This window comes from Cibotium barometz, chromosome 9, assembly GCF_041138505.1.
Source record: "Cibotium barometz isolate CiBa-2024 chromosome 9, ASM4113850v1, whole genome shotgun sequence".
Lineage (NCBI taxonomy): Eukaryota > Viridiplantae > Streptophyta > Polypodiopsida > Cyatheales > Cibotiaceae > Cibotium > Cibotium barometz.
The window spans coordinates 27,826,681-27,853,147 of record NC_141054.1 but is presented as its reverse complement, the minus strand read 5'-3'; the positions used below and the strand labels follow the sequence as shown (position 1 = coordinate 27,853,147).

Here is a 26,467-nt window from a genome sequence, read left to right as displayed (position 1 = left end):
CTTTATGTGTGGTCCCATATCAAGGGGCAAAACATGGGCTGTCCGAACCTCATTTTTTCGATCATCGGCACCCTCCATCTTGAGATCCATGCACTCCACCCTCGTCAAATTCACATCGAAGATTAAGGTCGGGTGGTAACACTACCTAAATAACTGAAATGTGTTTGTATGTGCCTCTTACAAAAGGATATTTTTTAAGTTTTCTTCAAAAAATACATTTATAGAAATGGAATTTAAAATTTTGTAAAAAAATACAGAGGGGATACTAACAATTACTTAAAAATGCTTACATAGGGGTTTTTAAAAGGGGCCTTGAATGCACGAGATACAAACATCTTACACTAAGACGCCCCCCCGGAGGGAAGGAGCAGCAGTAGAGGACAAAAGAGTAGTAGTGGAAGAAGTGGCGGTAGTGGAAGGAGCAGCAGTAGTGGAAGGAGAAGTGGCAGTGGGTGGCTCGGTACACTCGAGAGGGCGTGAACTACATGAGCCTAGAAGTGGGCACCTGAAACAAATAAGAAATTGTAAGTATTTTAAGCATTTTTTATGCATGCTAATTTGTGTATACAAAATACGATCTCTCGTGTGCAGGAAATTGCAAAGATTAACGGGTTTTACAGTCCTTTAGGTACTTATCTATTCACATGTTTCATTAAATCCAAGGCAATACTAACATTTTTGGCTGAAGGAAAGAGAGCTCTGGCTTGGGTACTTCCATCTGCATTCATCACATATGGAACTAAGGGGTTCAACTCCCCACTCTCTTCGTCTCATGATCTTGCAAAAAAAGAGCTGATTGTGGGTGGGTTTGGGGAAAGATGAAGAGCAAATTTGGGCGTTTACTTCAGCCCACCATCTGAGCTTACATCAGCGTTTCATCATTAGCAGACATCAGCTCTTACATCAACACCCTATCTGCTGTCATCTGCGTTACACATCAGTGTTTACTTCAGCCTGTCATGAGGCTTACATCAGTGTTTACATCTGGGCTAACATCAGCCTGTCTTCAGTGCTTACATTTGGGGATTGGCATTTATCTTCGGTCTTACATCAGCCTTACATCAGGCTTATAGATCAGCGCTTACATCAGCATATCATTTGCGTTTTACCACAGCCCATGGGACAGCAACCCCCTCTGCTATATATAGAACATATCAACGTTTTTACCTCAACTCTCACCATCAGGACAGTGGCCCACTCTCTGCTACATTGGGACGGCAGCCCACTCTCTTCTTAGCTTCACCATAGACATCATATCAGTGTTTACTTCAGCACACCATCTCAGCTTACATAAGTGTTTCATCATCAACAGACATCAGCACCTCATCTGTTGTCATTTGCGTTACACATCAGCGTTTACTTCAGCCTGTCACATCAGGCTTATATCAGCGCTTACATCAAGGCTCACATCAGTGCTTACATCATCATATCATCTGCGTTTTACCACAGCCCATGGGACAACAACCCCCTCTGCTATACATAGAGCATCAGTGTTTTGCCTCAGCTCTCACCATCGGGCCAACAGCCCACTCTCTGCTACATCGGGATGGCAGCCCACTCTTTGCTTAGCTCCACCATCGACATCATATCAGCATTTACTTAAGCACACCATCTGAGCTTACATCAGCATTTCATCATCAGCAGACATCAGTGCTTACATCAGCACCTCATCAGCACCTCATCAACAGACATCAGTGCTTACATCAGCACCTCATCTGCCGTCATCTGTGTTACACATCACCATTTATTTCAGCCTATCATCAAGCTTACATCAGTGTTTACATTTGGGCTGACATCAGCCTGTCTTCAGAGCCTACATCTGGGCTGCCGTCAGCGTTTATCTTCAAGCTTATGTCAGTACTTACATCAGGGCTCACATTAGTGCTTACATCAGCATATCATCTGCATTTTACCTCAGCCCATGGGACAACAGCCCCCTCTGCTATACATAGAGCATATCAGCGTTTTTGCCTTAGCTCTCACCATCGAGACAGTAGCCCACTCTCTGCTACATCGGGACAGTCACCCACTCTCTACTTAGCTTCACCATCGACATCATATTAGGTACGCAGTACCCATGTCACCAGAGCTTGCACCACTCGGGATGGTAGCTTCCTTTTGCTCCTCCGCCTGGTTCTCTAAGGCGATCTTCAGAGTTTCAGGGAAACAAATTCATGAGGGCAACATGTTTTTTAACTATGCTCTTATGTCCTCTATTATTCATGGTCCTTTTGATCCCACTTCTAAAGATGAGGCTCTTTCACATGAGCCTTGGCATCGTGCTATGCAGGCAGAGTTGATGCTATTGAACAGAACGGCACTTGGTTTTTGGTGCCTAGGCCACTGCAGCGTAAGGTGATTGGTGTGCGTTGGATCTTCAAAATGAAGTATCGAGTTGATGGGAGCTTGGACAAGCACAAGGCGAGGTGGGTTGTCAAGGGATATGCTCAGCACCATGGAGTCGACTTCAATGAAACCTTCACTCTGACGACCCGGATGACTACCATTCACACCTTTCTTACTCATCAGGACATCATAGATGGCCCGTATTCCAGATGGACGTCAAGTCGGCTTTCTTGAATGGAGATCTTACACAGGAGGTGTATGTTGATCAGCTGCTGGGATTTGTGGTTCTAGGCAAACAGAATCAGGTGTACCGGTTGAAGAAAGCTTTATATGGTTTGAAGCAAGCTTGGTACTAGCAAATTGATGAGTTCTTTTAGAGGCTTGGCATGCGCCGTTCTCATGCAGATTCGAACTTTTATATCCTCCTTGAGAGGGGGTTGATTGTTATCATTGTGGTCTATGTATGACCTCGTATTTATAGGTTCTTATTTTGTGAGAATCTATTCAGTTATGGATGCTTTGGAGATTGAGTTTTAGATGACAGATCTTAGCCTTTTGCATTATTTTCTTGGCTTTGTGATTTGGAAGACCCCTAAGGGTATTTTCTTTTCTCAGCTTAAGTACACACGGGAGATACTTGACAAGTTTTAGATGATTGGATGCAGATCAGTATCTTCTCCTATAGATACTAGTGAGAAGCTTTCTCTTCTTGATGCTTCTCCAGGGATTGATGAGGAACAATGTTGAGTTCTCGTCAGTTGTTTGGTTTGGTTGACCTACTCCTGCCAATTCGACATTTGTTTCACAGTCAGTTTATTGAGTTCTTTCACATCAGAATCCTGTTTAGCAGCATTGGCGGTGTGCTCTCATAGTTCTTTGGTACTTGCATGGTACTTTGGACTTTGGCATCTTCTATGGCCAAGGGTGCACTCTTCTTGGATGGTGTGATTCAGATTGGGCTGGAGATCCAGATACTCGGCGTTCGACCATTGGTTGTGTTTTTTCACTTGGGTCTGGAGCCATTTCACGGAGCAATAAAAAGCAGCCTATTGTGGCGCTTTCCTCTACAGAGGCGAAGTATCGTACAGTTTGTTATGCTGCATGTGAGGTGATTTGGCTGTGGAGATTATTGGGAGAGCTTGGCTCTCCTCCTACTATATCTACTCTTCTTTAGTGTGATAATTAGAGTTGCATCGCCATCGCAAAGAACCCTGTGTCTCATGCTCGTACGAATTTCAAAACACATTGAGATTCAGTATCACTATGTTTGTGAATGGGTTGTTGTTTGCTGGAGATTTGTGTTTGGAGTATTTTCCTTCAGCAGAGAATGCAACATATTTGTTCACCAAGCCAATTTCTTAGGCTTTCTTGGCTCCTCATCTCGGCTTTGGAGTATGTTCGGCATGTCGTGCTAAGAGGGGGTGTTAGCACATTCATCCCCAGTTTTTGCTCATATTTGGAGTCTCCTTTTGGTCCCTTTTGTATGGCTGTTGTATTCAGTTGAACTTTTTTTGAATGCAATTAAAGAAATACTAGAAGGGGTGCCAAGGTTTGGGGCCAATCGGTGTTCGTGTACTGTTTGCAGGAGCACTCTAGCTTCCTCTTTGTTTGCTTTCTTTGGTGATTTACAGCCGGGATAGTTAGTCTATCGCACTTTGGTTTTTACTGAAGGCCGGTTTTGTTGCCATATATATATAGGCAGTGATGTGTGTGAACACACTTAGGACCGCCGGGGCACTTTTTTCCTCTTTAGGAGGTTTTTTCCCCCGGCTTGTATATACGCCCATCCTTCTAGGACTAACTGATCTTTTGTACATTGACACAATCTAATACATTGTGTGTTGTGTGCATTCTTACTTCTTCTTCTCCAAGCTTTGTGTGCTTTCTTGCAGCCCTAATTCCAACAATTGGTATCATAGCAGGCATCGGCTCCCAGGGCTACGCTGCCAGCACCTTCCGACTCACGTTCTCCAATTGAGGTGACCTTTCACGAGCGCTTCCAGGTCCCTATACTCTGTAAATCAGCCCTTAAGGCTACGCGTTCTCAGAAATCGCATCTAAGGTCGTTTCGGGCTCCGTTTTTGCATTTCAAGTTCTGCACAGGAGTTTTTGTCATTTTCTGTAAAAATTTTGACAGTGCAGTTTTCTGCAAAACAGGCATACGTACTCTATTGTGGACCGTGCTACATAGCACGAGTTGTTTTCTATTCAGTCTTTGCTTCATTACATGTAGCTTTTGCATCAGTTTTAGTCAGTGGCCATGGCTGATAACAGCAATGATGTATTTCGCATGTTATCTGCTGATGACAAATTGGATGGAGACAGCAACTACCCACTTTGGGCATACATGATGCAGCATGTTTTGGTTGCAAAAGGAGTGTGGAACATTGTGCAGGGTATGGATGTACGTCCAGGTTCTGTGGATGTAGGATCTGTTGAGGATGTTGCAGGTTCTAGCAGCTCTACTGTTGCTGCTGTTTTACCCACTGTTGAACAAGCTCGTTGGGATGGTAAAGATGCGCAGGCTCATGCCTTGATTGCACTTTCTGTTAAACGTAACATCACCCCACATATTCGTTCAGCTAAAACAGCAAAACAGGCTTGGGATATTCTAGCTGGTTTGTATGCAGGTCGTAATAATAACGAGGCAAAAATCACTTACCTGCATAAAGAGCTAGAATTGAAGATTATGCAAGAAGATGATGACATGAATATTTTTCTTACTGAGATTAAAGATCTCAAAGAACAGTTGATTTCTGCAGGTGAGATTATTCCTGATCATTCTCTTGTGCAGAAGACTGTTCTTGATGCTTTACCTGAGACATATCAGACTTTTGCTTCCACGTCGAGACTTCTTACTGAGGACAGACCTGATGCTGTCAAGTATGATACTTTAGTCAACAAGCTCTTGCAAGAAGCGCGATCCAGGAAAAATAGGGCCAGGCAGCGTGCAGTTGATCAAGCATTTATTATTGCTGCCCAGCATAGCAGAGAAGAAGTGGTAAGGCAGCCCCTTCCACTGTTTCTTCTCCTATTAGTAGGTCTGCAACTTCTTCTCCTTCTACAGGTAACAACAATAAGTTTGAGAAGGCTCTTGATAAAGGCAAGAAAAAGACCAGGTGCAACTATTGTAAGGCAAATGATCATGTCATTAAGAATTGCCCTAAGCTAAAGGCTAAAGAGGCAAAAAAGAAAGAGTCAAATGTAGCCACAATAGCGGATGCTTCTACAAATGCAGATTCTGCAAATGTTGTGCAGGATACAGAATGGGCGTTTAGCGTGTATTGCCAGTATGACCCATCTGTACATGATGCATGTTTGGCAGTTTCTGTTGACTCTAATGTATGGTATTTTGACAGTGGTGCTACAAAGCACATTACCTCGCATCGTGATATGTTCACTTGTCTTGAGGCTGTCTCTAATGGGAATACTGTCACATGTGCCAATAATGCTTCTTACCCAGTGAAGGGCGTTGGTAAAATTATGCTTACTGCTGCAAATGGCAGCGCTTTCACTCTTTCAGATGCTTTGTATGTGCCAGGGATAAAGAAGAATCTATTGTCTGTCTCTGCGCTTGCTAGACTTGGACTTGTAGTCAAATTTGTGGATGACAGATGTATTGTTCATGATTTGACTTCTGGTGATACGATTATTGTATCTGGCACCTTGTTTCGTGGGCTGTATAGGCTCAATTCCTATGACAAGTGTGTGGAAGATTAAGCAAATGCAGTTTCTGATGAAAAGGCAGTTTCAGATGCAAAACTATGGCATGCTCGTTTTGGTCATCTGAACTTTGCTAGTTTTCTGCGTTTGCAGAAATTTGATATGGTTGCTTCATTGCCCCCTCTTGAGGCACCATTGAAACATGTTTGTGAAGGCTGTATTTTGGGCAAAATGCAGCGTTCTGCGTTTCCAAAGGATGGTTCTGTGCGGGCCACTCGCAAATTGCAGCTTGTACATAGTGATGTATGTGGGCCTATGCAAACTCTGTCATTTAGTAAACACTTGTACTTCGTGACTTTCATTGATGATTACTCAAGGCATGCATGGGTATATCCACTGAAGGCAAAGTCCGAAGTGTTTTTGTGCTTCAAATAGTTTATGCTTATGGTTGAAAATGTATCCAATTGTACTGTGGGCACCCTCCGTTCTGATCGAGGAGGGGAGTACATGTCTAAAGAGTTTGATGCATTTCTGGCTAGTCGTGGGATAAAACACCAATGTACAGTGCCGTATACCCCTCAGCAAAATGGTGTTGCTGAGAGGAAGAATAGGTCACTTATGGAGATGGCACGATGTATGGTCAAGAGTCAAGCTTTGCCACATGCGTTTTGGCTTGAGGCTGTCATGTGTGCTGCATATGTACTCAACAGGTGTCCCACTAAGGTCTTGCAGTCTATTACTCCATACGAAGCTTGGCATGGCAGGAAACCTTCTATTGGTCACTTTCGTGTCTTTGGTTGCTTGGCCTATGCTTTAGTGCCTATGCAACAATGCAGAAAATTGGATGATAAGGCTGTCAAATGCATTTTTGTTGGCTACAGTGCTGAGAGCAAGGGTTACAGATTGTATCATCCGTAGTCAAAACGTATCTTGATTAGTCGAGATGTTGTTTTTGTGGAAGATGCTATGCAGCCTTTGCTATCATGTACCAAAGAGACAGGTGTGAGCTCACGGGATGTATTTGATACATTGTTGCCTCTGTTTACAGGTGGGAATTCAAATGTAAGTCCTAATGAGGCAAATATTCAGCCTATGCAGATTTCAAACAACATCATAGATCAGCCTATTTCTGATGCAGATTTACAGGATGTAATTTTTGAGGATAGGGCTGAAAATGAGCAGGCTAGAGGTATGCCTAAATGGCTGGTGCAAACCTTGCATGATAGTAAAATTGATGCATCTATATCTAGTCGTACTCATTCAGGTTTTCAGCATGCCTCTTATGCATCAGATTGTTATGCTTTGGCTGTGTCTAGTATGTGTGAAGAGAAAGAACCTCTTTCATTTGATGAGGCACAAAAATTTAAAAAATTGGTTGGCTGCAACGCAAAGTGAATATGATGCTATAATGAAGAATGGTACATGGTCTTTGTGTGATTTGCCTATTGGTAAAAAGGCCATTGGATGTAAGTGGGTTTTTAAGTTGAAACGAAAGCCAGATGGCAGTGTTGATCGCTATAAGGCTAGACTTGTTGCAAAGGGTTATGCTCAAGAAAAGAGCATTGATTTTGATGAGACCTTTGCTCCCACTTGTCGTATGACTACCATTCGTAGCATTTGTGCATTGGCAGCTCATAATGGTTGGAATGTACATCAGTTGGACATAAAGACTGCGTTCTTGAATGGAGATTTGCATGAGGAAGTGTATGTATCGCAGCCTCGTGGTTTTGTTCAAAGAGGGTAGGAAAACAAAGTATGCAGGTTGAAAAAGGCTTTATATGGTTTAAAGCAAGCTCCACGAGCTTGGTATGAAAAGATACATGCATATTTAACTGCACATGGTTTTCAGAATAGTCCAACAGAAAGCACTTTGTATGTTAAACATGTGGATGATGTACATCTAATCATTGCTCTCTATGTCGATGACATGCTGCTCACAAGACCAAATGAGAGTCATATTGCTGATTTTAAGGCTGATTTGAATGCCTCTTTTGAGATGTCAGATTTGGGGCATTTGCATCATTATTTGGGAATACAGTTTAAACAGTGTGATGGAGGTATTGCTTTGTGTCAAACAAAGTATATTGAGACATTGTTGCAGAGATTTGGCCCTAAAGACTGCAAGCCTATTGCTACTCCAATGGAGACAGGTTTGAAGTTGAGTCTTCATGATGCTGGAGATCGCTTTGATGTCACACTCTATCAGACAGATGTTGGTTGCCTCATTTATGTATGCATTACGAGGCCGAACATTCAGTTTGCAGTCTCACAGGTGAGCAGGTTTATGCATAGCCCAGGGTCTCAGCATTGGAAGGCAGTTAAACGCATCTTTTGCTACTTGAGTGGCACCATACATCTTGGGTTGTTTTATCCCAAGGGGGGATTGTTGCCGCCAAATTTACATGCTAATTGGACTCAGATTGGGCTGGTTACTATGACACAAGAGTGTCCACAAGTGGTTTTTGTTTCATGCTCGGTAGCTCATGCATATCTTAGTTGAGCAAGAAGCAACCTACTGTGGCCACTTCTAGTTGTGAAGCTGAGTACAGGGCAGCTTTCACAGCTACGGTTGAGTGTGTGTGGCTCAGACGGCTTATGGTGGCTGACTTGGGTGTTGGACAGGAGTCTGCCACCTCTATCTTCACTGACAGTCAGAGCGCATTGGCAGTTGCGAGAAACCCAGTTTTTCATGCTCGCACAAAGCACATTGAGGTACATTATCACTATGTCAAGGAGAGACTCTTAGCAGGAGAGATCAGCTTGGCCTATGTGCCAACACAGGACAACCTCGCCGATCTTTTCACAAAGGCCCTTCCTTGTGAGAAGTTCGAAGCTTTCCGCAAAGCTTTGGGCTTGCTCCCCTTTGTGGACTGATCTACTTCGGGCATGGCACTCCCCTATACATGAGTGCCAGCTCTCGTTTACACCATCACTCCCAGGGGGGATTTGTTGCCATATATATATAGGCAGTGATGTGTGTGAACACACTTAGGACCGTCGGGGTACTTTTTCCCTCTTTAGGAGGTTTTTTCCCCCGGCTTGTATATACGCCCATCCTTCTAGGACTAACTGATCTTTTGTACATTGACACAATCTAATACATTGTGTGTTGTGTGCATTCTTGCTTCTTCTTCTCTAAGCTTTGTGTGCTTTCCTGCAGCTCTAATTCCAACAGGTTTCAAGGTTCCGTTGTCGGGACATCACCAACTTTCCCAAGAGGGTGAGCTCGTGGTTGTCTTGAGGAAAGTCGCTGTTGTAAATTTCAACAAGATGTCTGATTCAAGAGGAAGACTATGGCTATGAGGAAGAGGAAGAGGAAGAGGAAGAGCAGGAGACCAAGTTACTGCTCAAGCTTATGATTGAAAGTCATGCTTCACCGTATGTAGATCATAGGAGCATTGAGGCCACGGTAAAGGCAGTTGAGGCTTTCTTTTTCTGGCCAACCTTAAAACGGGATGTTAATGCTTTTGTTAGGGAATGCATCATATGCCAGAAGGTGAAGTTTGACCATTAGAAGACACCGGGGTTACTTTAGTCTTTATCTATTCCAGATAGACCATGGGAGAGCATTGCCATGGATTTTATATTTGATCTTTTGAGAACACAAACGGAGAATGATGACATTTCATATGCAGGTTCAGTAAGCAGGCTCATTTCATTCCCGTGCGTAAGAAGATCAAAACACATCACATGGTGAAGTTGTTCATGGCAAACATCTTCAAGTATCATGGAATGCCTTCGTCTATCATTAGTGACCGTAATCCACGAATGACCAGTATATTTTGGAGAGGGTTGTTTGATAACATGGGTACAACTCTCAAATTTTCATCATCGTTTCATCCATAGACAGATGGGCAATCAAAAGAGGTCAATTCCACAACGTTAGATCTTCTCAAGTGCTATGTGTCTGAGCACAAAGAACAATGGGAAAAGTATCTTCATTTGGTGGAGTTCGCTTATAAAACTGCACGGTCCATACCTCAACAGGCAAGGTGTTTTTTGAGATTGTAGAAGGATGGAAGAAGGTACCACCCATTTTGCACACAAAGGATAAGATCCTTTAGGCTGACCAGTATGTGGAGAGTATGGATGGAGCTTACAGGAGAGTTAAGTTGGCACTCCAAAGAACTCAACAAAAGCAAAAGAAGGCAACAGAAATCTTGCCATATTGTACTTTTCACTTTCTTTTGGATCACATGGCTAATATTTTGCTATTTGGGCAGTCTCCATTATCAGTGTGATTCCACTTTGATGTCTTGCTGTATCACTAGGATGCAATCGAGGACGCTCGCCATTTTTCAAGAGGGGGTTATGTCACGGTCCTGTGTATTTTGGCAATTCGTCACATACAGTGTACCCGTAGCTCTGTGCTTGTGAACCCTAACCGGACTTGGAGGGTGTGGGAAGAGCCAGTGAACATTGGGCCTGGTGGTCAGTGTACAGGACATTTGTTAAATGTTCATACTTGGGGTCAAAGGTGACCCTAGGTATTAATAAGGCTCCTTTTCATAAGGGGGGGGGGGACAAAGGTTTAAAACCAATAAAATTAGTAGCTCCCTTTTTGGGATGGATCGTGGATCGTGGGGTTGCTCTTTTTTTGGCGGGGCTCCACTTTGGGAGGTAGAAGCGCAAGGTTGGATAGCGAGCAGGTTTTCTGACGCTCTCTCTCTCTCTCTCGGAAGGAGGCGCAGGACTGCAAGCGGCTGTAGGAAGCGCAGAACTGCAGGAGGCGCAGGACTAAACATGGTTTTCTCATGCCCTCTCTCTTAGAAGGAGGCGGACTGCAGGAGAAGCAGAGGCGCACTGCTAAACAGGGACAACTGGCCTCTAAGGTGCATACAGGCTACAGGGCATCCTTGTGCATGCGCATACAAGCTGCAGGTTTTGCTTGTTCTCTCTCTCTCTCTCTTCTTGTAGGCTGGTGGGCAGTGTTAGACGCATACAGGCTATAGGCCTTCTTCTCTCGGTCTCATCACTAACAGGTGGAGGATGATGTTGATGGCTATGGAGACTCTGAATTCATGTATTCGAGCGTCCCTTCGTGGGCAAGCAAGCTGAAGGGCTCGAATCTCCGGTTTGTGGGCTGTTCGGGGGTTCTTCACTCGATCCCTTGTGAGAGGAGGGATTTGCAGCCCAAGAGGGAAAAAACAAGAGCAACTATGGAATGTTTTTGGAAGGGTTCGTGGGTTGTTTTATGGCTGTGTTTTTGGGTTAATTGGCTGCGTTTTTAGGGCCTCGTGGATGTACCTTCTTGGCAGATTAGAAGTGCACAACAATGTGGTGTTTTGAACACAGGGTTGTGTGAAACCTCTGAGAGGACCAGAGGAGTGGTAGTTTGGACATGCATATGTTTCAGCCATGTATGGCTATTGGATTCAACTAAACTCTTTTTGAATGCAATTAAAGAAATACCAGAAGGGGCGCCAAGGTTTGGGGCCAATTGGTGTTTGTGTATTGTTTGCAGGAGCACTCTAGCTTCCTCTTTGTTTGCTTTCTTTGCTGATTTACAGTCGTGTTAGTGCGACAGATAGTCTACCGCCGTTTGGTTTTTACTGAAGGCCGGTTTTAGCATCTTCATCATCAGAAGTAGAAGCATCTTCATCATCAACATGGTCATCAAAGTCAACATCAACACCATCATTCACACCATCATCATCAACATCAATAGCTTCAGGAGTAGCTCATAAGTTAGCAAGGGGCATGAGGGATCTAGGGCACCCTATCAACAGCCAACAGAACCCTGTCGGCAGCCTGTTGTGTGTCTAGGCTAGAGGCGACTAGTGAGTCCATTGGCCTGAGTGCCAATAGGGGCTGTGAAAACCTTGTTGTTCCCTGCTTTGTTGGTGTCACCAGCTTCTTGAGTGTTGTTCCTTTGATCTTCTGCTCTATAAGCATGTTAAGCAGCAAGCACTGCAGTTGCTTCATCACGAGAACCCTCGTTGTGTGTGTGGTAAAACATACCAAGGAGGGCAAGAAGATCACAAGTGGGCTGATGAACAAGAGCAGCAACGTGTAGCGTAGGCATGCCAAAGGCTAGGACTGTCTCGGGTGAATGATACCATATGGGCATGTAATACCCTGGTGGTCTCAATAGATTGTGGAAGGAGGCCATGAGAGTTGCAGAGTTATGCAGAGTAGAAAACAAGAACAAAGAACAAGAACAGAGATAGTTGTAATAATAAAACGGTATTCTTGAGTGATTGATTGATTCAAGTAATCTTCTAACAAGTTTATGGGTCTACCACATAGATTACAAGGTGGCTATCAAGACAATGCCTTTTCGAGTCACTTATGGACTGGATGCCATCACACCGTTGGATTTACTCATTCCAACCTTATGGGACACAAAAGAACATGGCCTTAATGGTCATGACCTTTGAGGACGATTAGAGGAATTGGAGAAAGTAGATGATGTTGGCCTCTATGCTATAGTTGGAATGTGGACTGAAAAGTGTCGACGTAAGCAATGGTTCGATGAAAATCTTTAGACTAAGTAGTCATGGATACGTGATTTGGTCTTGGTGTACCATGTAAAAACAAGAAAGAAGAAGCCAAATCTTTGAGGACTTGGACCCTATCGTATTGTGGATTTTTCCAACAGTAGAGCAGTATGTGTTGAGACCTTGGATGGTTTACAACTACTTGAATTCGGTAACAAGATTATGTAACTTATACTATGGGCCTCTAATGGAAGAGCCACACCATAGATTATACAAAAACAAATCCTAGTGTAAACTTGAAGAGAGCATGAAGCCAAACTTAAGAAGTGTGAGAGTGCAGTTGATTGTACCGTGTCTAAGATAATTCATGTAGAGGAGAGTGATTGGGAAGTTGAACCAATCAGTCTTTGGCTTCAATTTGAGTTAGGAAAGGACTTTGAGAAAAATATAGAGTTAATTGATAGTGGCACATGTCACAATTTAATGTCCTATGAGACTTGGAGCTCATTGGGTAGACCCACAATAACTCCCACCATTGCACAAGTGCATGGTTTTGACAAGATGACAACTTCTACTATGGGTACATGTAAACTGACCTTCGGCATTTAAGACTACTTGTATGAGTCTATTTGACAAGATGCTAACTTCTTTGATGGGTACATGTAAACTAACCTTTAGTATTGAAGACTACATATATGAGTCTATGTTCTCAGTTCTCCCTTAAGAGACTATGACTAAAGGAATCCTCTTGGGAAGAAGCTGGACAAGAAGTAAAAATTGAGACATTCATTGGCATGCCCATGAGGTTGCATTAGGGTAGCAAGGATCTCAACTGATTCTGTCTCTCACAAAACACAAGCCTATCAATGTTCTTAATTAAGATTCATGGTTGCCAACAACCGCACATTTCACCACAATGCCAATTTCTTACCTTGCATCCCTAGAGTGTAATGAAAAAGAACACGTATCCTTAAAACGTCACCAAAGACCATATTGGTGGACACCTATTAGAAAACCTTAGGCTTTTGCCTCCCAAAGGTGGGTACCTAAAGAAAGCAATACGTTGTAGTTGTTGGAAGGCTCTACAAGCTCTCCACATGAAATGGTCTTGAGATATGAACCTCAATAGAAACCATGTGCTAGGTAAGAATGGTCCAAGTGTGGTGATGAAAGCTTCACCCTACAAAACCTCCTACTACATGGATATAAGTATCATCCATACATGAACATCACAACATCTTCCTTGGCTCTTGTCAAGGTTTAGGCATGCACAATTATTTGAAGGTAGTATTTGACAAGTTTAAATACCCAAATGGTAGAACATGTTAAGAAAGTGTACACCTCAGAAACCATTACATGCGTGAGTGTAGATAGGACTTATGATCATTAGGATTATTATTGCCAACTCTCACACATCAATGGAGTGTGTCAAATGGGATGGGGAACCCACCGGTAGATAAAAAAGAGTGGCCTAGGTCCATCATCATGGTAAACCCTGAGGCTTCAACCCCTCACACTCTTGGTCTGTCATGCCTATCGTCTTTGTGATCTCCTAAGCATTCCAACTCACACACACCACTAACCTAAAAATTGAGCTACCCCACCACAACAAACACAAATGCACATGTTGAAATGAAACTTAAATGCCTTCGGGCTCTCATCTTCTGGGGTCTCCTGTGCTCCTTGGTTGGCTGCTTCCCCTTGCCCTTGTGCTGTGGTGTCTCCTCACGAGCCTGGGTAACTAGAGCGCTCGGGCGCTGCTCGATGTGATGCACCACCGGTCTCTCCTTCAACCTATCAACGACATCTTGGATTATGGATGCAGGTTGATCGCGAAATGGTGCAATGGCATCCTCCAACTAATCTCCTACGAAGCCACTATCAATGAGTAGCTGGCATAGCAATGTGAGGAGGAGCGTGCAAAATGGATCCATGTGTGTGATGTGTGAGTGCACCTTGTAAGCTGTGTGTGTCAATGGCAATGAGGGAAAGACAAAAATGTGTGTGTGTGTGTGTGGGGGGGACGTGTAGAGAGGGAGCGCTTGCTTTCCTATTGTAGAATGCGGATGGGCACTAACTGGTGGCATAGGGCTCTAGCTCTGAATTTGCGGAGCAGCGGGTGACCGGACGGAAGTGGTTGTGAGGGCGGCGAAGCATGGAGGAAGGCACAAGCCCAATAGATAGACGAGAGGCCAGGGTCTGAGGCTCCAAGCAAAAGACGCGGGCTTTTTCTAACAGTGGTGGCGGACGACAGAGTGGGGAGCAAGACGCAGGCTTTTTTGGGGGAAATGCAAGATGAAGTCGACACTAAGTCCGACACTATGCGTCTCTTTTTTTCCAAAAATTGAAGACGCTAAGCGTCGGTCCCGACATATCGACGCTAATACCCGACGTTATGGGGGCACAAATGTAGTAGTGATATTAATTCAAAAAAGTTACAGAATTATATTTACAAGAGGGGTTTTTTAAACCAACTTTGAAGGAAAAAGTAAGTTTATGAAGAAAAAGGGGTCATTTTATTCATAAAAGTATGTAAGTGTAAGGGATTTTTTAAATACCCCTTGAACACACGTGATACATAAAATTTCTTAGAGGTGAACCCCCCGAGCATTTTTCGTTTGGGGAGTATTTTGAGGAGGAATAGCTCAAGATAAGTTCGAGAAGATAAGAAACATGAGTTCAGATCATTTTGGCAACATGAGGGTCATACTTGATATATGTACAACACCCATGCGAGGATAGCAAGTTCTAGAAGATAACTAGGAGGGCTATTCATAAAAAAGAGAAGCCATATCTTTAAAAAAAGATGGATATGGCAATCTGCATACACTTGTGCCTCTTGTGAAAGAGGCCTGATCTTTTTTTAAAATTTTTTTAATTTCTCATCTGAAGTTGATCCATGAAGTGGTAGATATGCAATCTCTCCCTAGATTTTCTTGGCCGGAAGAAAGCTACTAAGCTTATGGTATGCTAAGAACATATAATATATGAGATTGTGTAACAATTCAAAATATTTCAAGTTTCTAGATTAAAATTTACACATCTGGTTTGAGTTAGAGAGTTTTCTTGGCGAGACAGAGCTTCCTTTAGAGTTTTTTCCATCCATCTAAAGTCTCAAGCTCATAAATCAGATCATATATACATATCATCTTTCTGAACATCTGAATTTCTCTTCACAAGTGTCTAAATCAAATTTTGAAGAGTTCATTGGATTCATCTAAAGTGTGAGTGTTGAGGATGTTGATACATATTCTCTTGAACTTTTTTAACCTCCTATACATTTACTTGATTAGCTCTTTTCATGTGATATTACTTGGCCTTTGCCTCGCCTTTCCAAGTGGTGAAGAGATCTTTTCATGTGATATTACATGGCCTTTGCAGTGGTGAAGAGAAAGGGGCTTCTTTTCATGTGATATTACTTGGCCTTTGTAAGTGGTGAAAAGAGAGAGGACCTTCCTTGGATAGAACTTAGTTTTTTTAATTGAAAAGGATTTTTAGTTTGTTTTGATCCAAGCCACCTTGTGAGCACCTTTTAGGATCTCTTGCTAGCACTTTGGGAGACCCATCACCACCATGAGCTGAAGATGTTTTGCCTTGCTTGTGGTTTGAGAGGCTTGGGTGGATGGGAGATTGATGCCTAGGGAGGTTTTGGGTTAGAGGCTTGGGATGTTAGTAGCTTAGTAAACTGACAAGCTCGGAGAGGTCACTCATAAAAATGTAAGCGTAACACGAGGGTTCAACAGAAGGGGTTTTTAAAATATCTTTTTTATACACTTTTTACATACAGAAGGATACCATTTAAAAGGGATATTTACATATTGAATAGAAAAAGGGTGTGTTTTATTCATGAAAATTTACAGATAAGAGGTTTTTAAATTAGGCCTTAAACACACGTGATATAGAGAGTTTACATACAGTGAACCCCCGAGCTGACAAGGTTGTTGTTTATGTAGAGGCCATCTCTAGACAAACTCAGTTATTGCTATATAAGCATCAGTATAAGCGTTCATAATAACAAGAGTCAGAAATAGCGTTAGTATTTGTGTTGATATATTCTTGTACCGATGCAAGCTTTTCTTGATGCTTATGTATGACGACGGTCTTATACTAATGCTTATGTCGATGACTCTTATACTAAACCGATGATACCGATGATAAGAGAGGAAAAAGGCCCAAAAATTCCATTTATAAGATGTCGATATATGGGTCATTCCCTTGCAGTGTGTGCCAGGTACCATAGGTGCACCAACAAGTATCGAATAATGGTGCACCAAGTACCGTTGGAAACTCTAATTTTATGATCCCACATATAGATCACTTGCATTGATGGCTTCATTGGGATAAAAGCTTCAACCAAATCTTATGAGCCTCGAGGGAAAGTTTGAGATGCTCGTAGATTTATGTGTCCTTTATCATTGGAGACCTTTGTAGAAAGATTCTTGAAATCAACTTCACTGGTGTCCTTGTAGAGACAGACTTTTAGAGATGAGAATAAGTGAGAGTGAGAGATTAGTATCGAGGAAGACGGTCATACATATAGATAGAACATGCTAAGTAAGTGCATGGATAACTGCTATATGTATCAAAAGTAAGTGGATAACTACTATATTTACTCTATGCACGCATAGAGTAAATATACTACTATATTTATCAAAAGTAACTGCATGGATAACTGCTATATTTATCAAAAGTAACTTTGCATAATCTTTATGTATGCATAGTGTAACCGCTCCCTACAGAAGGCCTATAGATCGGAAGACAATATACACATATTTAGAACACTTAATTTAACTGATATTAAACAATGGAAACAACATCAGCAACATAGTATTCAGGTTCGTACTTGCAGAGCAGCAGGTACAACAGGTACATTAGATGCTTCACATGTGTGCAGGTACAACCAGCCATGTACTATGTAAGTACAACAAGTACATTAGATGCTTCACACGTGTGCAGGTACAACCAGCCAGGTACTATACTTGCAACAGGTATAACAGGTACATTAGGTGCTATACTTGCAGATTCAGCACATGGGCAGCAAGTACAGGCCGGTTCAGGTAGGTACAGATTTCAGCAGCCTTACAGCACACGTGTGCAGTGGGAGGTAGGTACAACACGTACATCAGTCGTACAGCACACAGGTAGCCAGTACCATTCACGTGGGCAGCAGGCGAGTACAAAATGGAGGAGAGTACTAGGCGATGGAGAGAGAGAGAAAGACAGCAGCAGGCAATGGAGATAAAAATCGAGCCACCACCCACGTGGGGCATCCAATATTTCATGCAATACCTTTTTTAAAAAGGTTATGAAGCCTTAATACCAATTTAATACTATGGGCACCATCAAAAGAAAATGTCCAGCTCCTTTTTTAAAATGTGTGTGAACACATTAACTTATAAACATTAAAGCTAACCATAGTTTATGGATTTTACCTTTTAAAAGGGCCAAAAATGGAAATACTTACCACTTGTTCACATGCCACACCACCGAGTCAGCAAACAGCACTCCACGTACACTAGGGGCGTCCTCATCTAGTGTACTGGCACAGCATAACAGGCAAACACATGCAAACAAGTCATGTAAAAACAAATTTATGCATGTAGGCATAAATGCATGTGCACATGTAATGGACGAAATCTCCCTTTCATGAAACTTATACAAGAAGTTCTTGTCAGGCACAAAACTGGTGTGACAGAAATATAAAAATATGTCTTGGTCTTCCTATGGAGTGACAGTTCCATAGGTAAGACATCATCTTGGCCATACACGGGTGGCACCAACAAGCTCCTGTCCATATAGCACGAAGAAGCAAGTCACACATGGGTGGCACCAACAGGCTCCTGTCCATATAGCACGAAGAAGCAAGTCACACATGGGTGGCACCAACAGGCTCCTGTCCATATAGCACAAAGAAGCAAGTCACACATGGGTGGCACGAAACTGGTTGTCGTCCATGTGATGCAGCATTGGTCACTCACCGGTGGCATTAATCTGGCTCCCGTCCATGTGACACCACCAACAGATTGGCCCTTCCACATGGGACACTGGCCTGGCCCCATGTGAACATGGCACAAATCTGGCCGCTCTATGGAGTGACAGTCCCATAGAAGTGGCTCCAGAAATGGAGTTGGACCAAATGGCGACATCCCCCCAGGCTTCTAAACAGTTTTCCTCAACTGAAAAACCTCAAGATATGAAGCTGAGGGTAGTCACAGCAAAATAATCCTCGTCTACCCACTTTGCATTAATTGGCAAATAATTTTTAAATTTCACAAGGTATCTCTTGGAAAGCTTCCCATGTGGTAACTTTCTCTCCTTGTGAAATACAATCTGCTCTGGTTGAAGGATCTCCTCAAGCTGATCAACTTTTGGCGGATCTTCTGTGATAGGCTCCTGTAGATCTGGCCCCACATACTTCCGCAAAAGACTCACATGAAAAGCATTGTGAATCTTCCAATGGCTGGGTAAAGCAAGCTTGAAGGACACTTCATTGATCTTGTCAATCACTTTGAAGGGTCCATAATATCGAGTAGAAATCTTTGGATATGATCCCTCTTGTCCTGGCCTCTTCCGAAGCCTAGCTTTCTCAAATTTCAACAATACCCAATCACCTTCCTTGACTTGCATGTCCCTTCTATGCTTGTCAACAGCCCTTTTATGCTTGTTTTGTGACCTTGCAATGGCTGTCTGCACCTGAGCAAAGGCTACATCCAAGTCACGCACATACTCATCAGCTGTAAAAGTCTCATCCTTAGTACAAAGGATGGGTGGCAAGACCACTTTGCCATAAATAATCTCAAACGGGGTCTGTGTTGTTGTAGGCAAACTCTACAAGTGGAAGATACTTCTCCCACGCAGACTTTTGATCTGCCACATAACACTTCAACAAACCCAACACGACTGAATTTGCAGCTTCACTTTGGCCATCCGTTTGGGGGTGATAAGCTAATGAAAACTCAAGCTTAGTGTCCATGTTATCAAATAGAGCCCTCCAAAAGAGGCTCGTAGTCGTGGGATCTCTATCCCCAATGATGGATTTTGGCATACCATGATGCTTGAATATGTGAGAAAGAAAAAGCTTCACCATATGATCAACTTTAATGGTTTTCTTGATAGGCAAGAAGTGAGCTTGCTTGCTAAATCTATCCACAATGGTCCAAATAGCATCATTCCCATTCTGGGATCTAGGCAAATTCATAATGAAGTCCATAGTAATGCTTTCCCATGGTTGCGAGGGAATAGGCAATGGCTGAAGCAAACTTGGAGGCTTTTGCCTATCAAATTTCACCTTTTGGCAAGTAAGACATGCTCGTACACAAGCCTCAATGTCTTTATACATGCTTGGCCAAAAGAAATATCTCTTAATCATGCGTGTAGTAGGCATGATACCTCTATGACTAGCATAAGGTGGAGCGTGACATTCCTCCATAACCTTTGGACGCATATCCTTCACCACACATCAGCAATTATCCTTCATAAGATAACCCTCTTTGATCACATAAGAGGCATGTGAGTGACCAACCCATCAAATCAGTCCATATATGGCAAAAATCAGCATCCAAAAGATACAAATCTTGCATGGCAGATAAGTCCCCATGAGAGGCCACTGAAACTGCAGCCACATAAGGCCTCCTTTGACAATGCATCTGCCACTACATTCTTCTTTCCCGGAGTATGTACAATCTGAAAATGAAACATGGAAAGAAAGTTTGCCATTCTCATCTGCTTCTCTGAAAGCTTTGTTTGAGATAGAAAATATCTCAAGTTTTGATGATCTGTCTTGACTACAAATTCAGCCCCAAGAAGGTAATGTTTCCATATCTTTAAGGCATGAATTACAGCCAAGAGCTCTTTCTCATAGATATCCATATGAAGCTCGGCATCATGCAATCGACGGTTCTCATACTCAACTGCATGACCTTCTTGATTTAGGACAGCCCCTATACAATTCCCACATGCATCACATTCCACCGTGAATGGCTTTTGCAAGTCGGGAATAATAAAGACGGGTCCACATATGATAGCATTCTTGAGTTGCAAAAAGGCATCTTGCTCCTTTGAGGTCCATTTAAAAGTGGCTTTCTTCTTCGTCTCGTGAGATCATGTAAAGGCATGGCAATCATAGCAAAATGCCTTATAAAGCGCCTGTAATATGAACATAACCCAAGAAAGCTACGTACCTCATGTACATTTTGCAACTTTGGTCAATTTCGAATGGTTTCAATCTTGGCACGATCCATTCTTACACCATCCTTGGATACAATGTGGCCCAAATAGTGTATCTCTGAAAGAAAGAACTCACTTTTCTTGGCATTAATGAAAAGTTTATGCTTCCGCAACTCTTCAAACACTGTAGCCAAATGAGTCCTATGCTCTTGCTCATTCCTGGAGAAAACCAAGATGTCATCAAAGAATACACCTGTGAATTTTTGATGGGGTCAGAATATCCTATCCATCATACGATTGAATGTGGTTGGGGCATTGGTGAGACCAAAAGGCATCACCAAAAAACTCATACAATCCAAAAGCTATCCTGAATGCAGTTTTGTGGACATCCTCTAGTACCACTTGTATATCTGGTGATAACCACTCTTCAAATCAATATGGCTGAAACAAGCCGAGCCATCAAGCTTATCCAAGATGTCATCAATGCACGGGATTGGAAATTTGTTCTTGATGGTGGTGAGTTTATTTAGAGCTCTATAATCCACACATGTGGAATGACCCATCTTTCTTTTGTACAAGAAGCACGGGAGAGCAAAAAGGTGAGGAACTTGGCTAAACCAAACCTTTCTCCAAAAGCTCATTAACCTGCTTCATAATCTCTTCTTGTTGTGCGGCACTCACACGACGATATGTGGATTTGTTAGGTGGAGAACTACTTGGCACCAGATCTATGCGATGATCCTTGGGCCTTTGAAGAGGTAGTTCACTTGGCAATGCATCAGCAAAACAATCTTTGTATGCATGAAGGAAATTCAGCCTATCCTGAGTCAAAACATCCACATTTTCATGACTTGGTTGAATGTTATCATCACGAACAAAAACCAAGTACGCTGAAAGACTCTTTTTCATTACTTTATTAATCTGGATGTGGGATACAACTGGGATAGAATCCCCTTCCTTGCCAGCATTTGTAACATGCATGCAGCCTCTATGCATAAAGGAAATTCTTTTGTCTTGTACTCTTTGTGGGGCTCAAGCCTATGATGCCATGGCTTGCCAAGCAATACATCACATCCATTAAGTGGTGCAACCAAGAAATGCTCATGATCAAGATAACCTTGAATATGTATGCGCAACTTCCCAATAAGTGGGGTAAACCTACACCTCTTTACCAACAAAGGCAGCTTCTTCAATTTGAGGCCCCATGTCCTCAACCTCAATGCCCAAGGCGGCTGCCATCTGGGTAGAGATGAAGTTATCTGTTGCACAATCATCAAACATAAATAGAGGGCAGGCTGATTGTTGATTTGACCCATGCTTTGCATACCATCCTCTCTTTACCATCATGCTTCGTGTTTCCCTGCACATCGAAAACTGCATACACATTTGCCTTGGGTTGCTTGTCCTCATGTTTTTGTTTGTGGTTGGGGCATTGCCTAAACATATGCTCTTTACTGCCACAAGAAAAGCATTTCCCCTCCTTTGCATATTGCTCCCTTTGCTCGGGAGTCAAGCCAAATTTGTTCTTCTTTGGCCCATGATCCTTGGATGTGGTATTTTCAGCATTACCTCCCTTCTGGACTTCCTGAAAAAAGCTCTTTTTATGTGGTTGTTAAACTCCTTGAGCTTTTTGGCATGAGGCTCAAGTTCTTGCCTCTTTCTCTTGCCCTTGTCCAACGGGGCAGCTCTCTCTGCATGAGCTTCATGGGCAATCTTAGGTGTTTCGCTAAGCAAAGTGACATGGGTCTTTGGTTCTTGTGGCCCCACTACATGTGACCTCACTAAAAGATACCTTGTCTCACATGAGACAACTCAATAGGCAAAGTCTTTTGGCTTTCATGTCGACCACTGTCTCCATGATGTACATACTTGGAATCCATATGGTCTTCAGCATGCATGAATCTGTTTCCTCCTGTGCCATGAGGAGTGGATGCATGGCAAGAAGTGACCGATACTTCTCCTTTATGCAAAAATGATCTTAACCTTTGAGTGGCTGGGTCTCAATGCTTCAAACGGGGTGGATTCTTGAACATGAGCTGTCCATCCTCTCCCTCTTTTAGGTCACCCTTCGGCGGATAAGATAAGAGAGTGCCAACTCCCTTGGCTTCTTGCCCACTTCTCGAGCCATAGACTCAAAAGTCTTGTCCACCATAGCATCAACTTTCTTGGCTTCTATGACACTTTGTACATGGGGATCCTCATGCAAGAATTTCAGCTCTTGCTCTTTTGCCTGCAAGAGCCTCTTCATGTGCTCCAACTCAGCCCTCAATGCATTGGGCTCTTCCTCATGCATGGGTTCTTTACCACGTGATGGCTGCCCCATGATGGCTGCCCCATGAATGCACTGTCATAGACTCTCTCAAGAGGCTTATGCCTTCCATGATGCAATGCATCAGAATCCCGTGAAGCACTTGATTGGCCCCTCGAATTCAGCTCTTCCAATGGGTTGCTCTGATACCAATGTGATCGCTCCCTACAGGAGGCCTACAGATCGGAAGACAATATACACATTTAGAAAATTAATTTAACTGATATTAAACAATGGAAACAACATCACCAACATAAATACTGGAAATACTGAAAATACACATGACACCAGCACTGGGCCCGGAAAGGGCCACCCCCTCAATACATTTTGTATTTCTTGGAGTATTTATATGTACAAGTGTCACAGGTCTAATAGGCCAAATTTCTCCACCAGGGGGAGTGAAAACAACCAAACAAACTGGTTCAAGTCGACGAAGATGTGTTGGTCGGAGTAGCCTCAAATCACAGGCTTATTCCCACCTTCACTGGGTGGAAGCTTGCCTTTCACTGGTCTTCCGGGACTTGCACAAACAGGCATGCCCGTACTAACGTAGGCCTAGGGGTAGCCTCAAATCACAGGCTTATTCCCACCTTCACTGGGTGGAAGCTTGTTTTTCACTGGTCTTCCGGGACTTGCACAAACAGGCACGCCCGTACTAACGTAGGCCTAGGGGTACACTGCGGAGGGAACATGACCTGGTTCTCCCCAATGAACTTTGCTCCCAAATTCCCTGGTGAGTCAAACCTTCACTGGCTCTTAGAAGCTCTAAGAGCGCAGTTAACAACACCACACAGGGAAATATACTGACCACACACCAGGAATGGTAGCATATACATGCTTTGCTCCTGCACTGCACAACTTAAAGAATTCTTTGAATTTAAATTAACAAATTTCACATTTACACAAATGAGAAAACATGAGGGCACCTGGTACAGTGAGTACAATTTAGGTACAATAGATACAATTTATAGCAGCAGGTACAATCAGGCACATCAGATAGTTCACATGTGTGTGGGTACAACCAGCCAGATAGTATTCAAGTTCTGTACTTGCAGTAGGTACATTAGATGCTTCACATGTGTGCAGGTACAACCAACTAGGTGATATTCAGATTTTGCAGTAGGTACAGCAGGTACATTAGATGTTTCACACGTGTGCAGGTACAACCAACCAGATACTATGCAGGTACATCAGGTATATTAGATGCTTCACACGTGTGCAGGTACAACCAGCCATGTACTATGGAGGTATTGTACTTGCAAGCAAGTAACATCAGGTACATTAGGTGCTGTACTTGCAGATTTAGCACATGGACAGCAAGTATATGCCGGTTCAGAGTAGGCAGGTACAGATTTCAACAGCCTTACAACACACGTGTGCAGGTGGGAGGTAGGTACAGAAGGTACATCAACCGTACAAAACACAGGTAGTCAGTACCATTCACGTGGGCAGCAGGCCAGTACAAAATGGAGGAGAGTCCTAGGCAATGAAGAGAGAGAGACAGCAGGTGGAGATAAAAATCCAGCCACCACCCACGTGGGGCATAAAATACCAATATTTCATGCAATACCTTTTTTTAAAAGGTTATGAAACCTCAATACCAATTTAATACTATGGGCACCATCAAAAGAAAATGTCCAACCCCTTTTTTAAAATGTGTGTGAACACATTAGCTTATAAACATTAAAGTTAACCATAGTTTTTTAGAGCTCCTAAATCCATCAATGACAATGTTAAGTATGGAGTTTCTGTGTATAAAAAAGTAATTGAGACTTTTGGTGTAGAGTTATGACTTGTAAGTCTTGGGCAGTACAAAAATTCTTCTCTAATATTAATATGGTGTACTAGCTCATTGTTTGGTAAGTTTAACTCAATCGTAAGTATTATTCATTACTCAAAGTTTTTAGTTTTCTTTTACTTTGATCTAAGATTTGTTTTCTTGTGTAGGACAAAACCAAACATTCATGGTTACAAACTTGATTGACTTTCATGGGCTTGTAAGTTTCCCACAATCGGTTGTCACTCTACTTTACGTTTGTAAGAGAAAGGAAGCTATAACTTTTTCACAAAACTAAGCTGCACAAATGTTTTTGAGAGACCTAGTGTTTGTAAGAAGGTTAATGTTGTGGGCTACTATACCTCTCCCAAGAGGGAACTCCACACAACCACAAATAGGAGAAGTAATAGACACAACAATTGTTGTTGGGTACTTACCAATGCTTTGAGCTCACATCCCTTGAGGCTCCCCAAGCTCTCTTTGGAAGCTCCACACCACCGATCTCCACCTCCATGCTGTCACCTGTAAAGTCGCTTGCACCACAATGCAAATCAACCTCTCACTCTCTCACACACATGCATGCATGAAAGAGGCACATGTACTAGAGCACACACACTCTCTCTCAAAATAAAGAACAAGAGTTCTCATAGCACAAAGGGGGATTGTGTTCTTTCATTATGAGAAATTACCTTTTATACATCTGGCCCTTATTCATGCTTGGGCACCCATATTAATGTCCTCAAATGGAGGATTATCTTTGTTAATCCAAAATGGGATTAACATCCTCCCCTATCTAATGTAGGTTTTGTCCTCATAACCTTTTACCGAGGTTGAAAGACCCGGTCGCCAAACTCGTGTCTGTAAAAGTTCCACCGAGATTGAAGCTTTTTCAAGATTCTTTGGAATGCTAAGTGTGAAGTTCAGAATCTGATGTCCACCATGTCTTTGAATGTGACATGCAGGTAGCCAGGAAGACATCATAGGCGATGATCATACAGCATCATGCCTCTTCCATTGGGGCCTCTGTTCATGTCAAAGAGAACTTTGTTCTATCTCAAATCCATTCAAACCTTTCCCTTGACTAATCGATAAGAACTACTATCAACTTGAGGAATCTGAAAGCAGCCATGATGTCTGGATTAGAAATTTTGCGCCATGCTTGTATCCATGAGAGCATTTATTGTCGTTGGCTTGTGATATCTGCAGCAAAGGTAGATGGCAAGAATTGCAAAAAGTTGTATAGCAGATATGAGAATCTCTCCGCTTTGCTTCAAGAGGAATTGGAGTGGAATTATCCTTCTCTTGATGGGCATGTAGAGCGGATATACTCGTTGGGTTGGCAGGGAGCACTGTACTGATGACTATATTCTGGGATTGTTAGATATTCCTTTCCCAATCCGGTTGTATACCAAAATCCTCGATGCAAGGATTAGTATCATGTGTGTTTATGGATATATAGTCTCCCCTTGTATGAACTGTGGGTGTGCCTTACGCCACCTGTAGAAATAGCAAGCTAATTATGAAAGTGACTATCCGGATTTCTAGTAGGTCGACCAAGTGGGGGTTTGCTAGCTTTATGTGCTTAGCCATGTTCGCCACAATGTACCTTCTCCCCCGATTGGTAACAACTCTTCTAATTTAAATCTAGCATTAGTGCCGGAGAGGGTAAGGCACATAAGGCTACCGTCATGAGTCCATTGTAGAATAAGCATTGGGCAAGATCCTTCTGGTCGATTCAAATGGTGTGATTTGCATCAACACCTTGAA

At 42.8% G+C, this 26,467-nt stretch overlaps 1 long non-coding RNA gene across 1 annotated transcript; it reads left to right on the top strand.

Moving 5' to 3' along the window:
• The first annotated feature begins 334 nt into the window (after window positions 1-334).
• LOC147635413 (uncharacterized) lies at window positions 335-26,202 on the top strand. The gene is made up of 3 exons (XR_015266582.1): window positions 335-524; window positions 24,871-24,920; window positions 25,663-26,202. It is a non-coding gene; the product is annotated as an uncharacterized LOC147635413 (long non-coding RNA).
• Window positions 26,203-26,467: the final 265 nt, after the last annotated feature.